Genomic DNA, 435 nt, shown 5'->3' with positions numbered 1-435 from the left:
TCATCCTATCCTCTTCCTCATCCTATTCTCATCCTCATCCTCTTCCTCATTTTATCCTCAACCTTATCCTAATCCTAATCCTCATCCTCTTCCTTACCTCATGCTCATCATCATCCTATCTTGAACCTCATCCTATCCACGTCATCATCCTCATCCTCAATATCTTCCTCATCCTATCCTCGTCCTCAGCATATCCTAGTCCTCATCCTCAACCTCATCCTCATTGTCGTCCTCATCCTCATCCTCATCCTCTTCCTCATCCTCATCCTTCTCATCATCCTATCCTAATCCTCATCGTCATCCTCATCCAAATCCTATCCTCATCCTCATCCTATCCTCATCCTCGTCCTATCCTCGTGCTCATCCTCATCCTATCCTCCTCCTCCTCCTCATCCTCATCCTCATCCTATCCTTATCCTCATTCTCATCCTCTTC

The sequence above is a fragment of the Lupinus angustifolius genome, chromosome LG03 (assembly GCF_001865875.1).
Source record: "Lupinus angustifolius cultivar Tanjil chromosome LG03, LupAngTanjil_v1.0, whole genome shotgun sequence".
Classification (NCBI taxonomy): domain Eukaryota; kingdom Viridiplantae; phylum Streptophyta; class Magnoliopsida; order Fabales; family Fabaceae; genus Lupinus; species Lupinus angustifolius.
The sequence above is the reverse complement of the archived record's forward strand: the minus strand, read 5'-3'. Positions refer to the sequence as shown.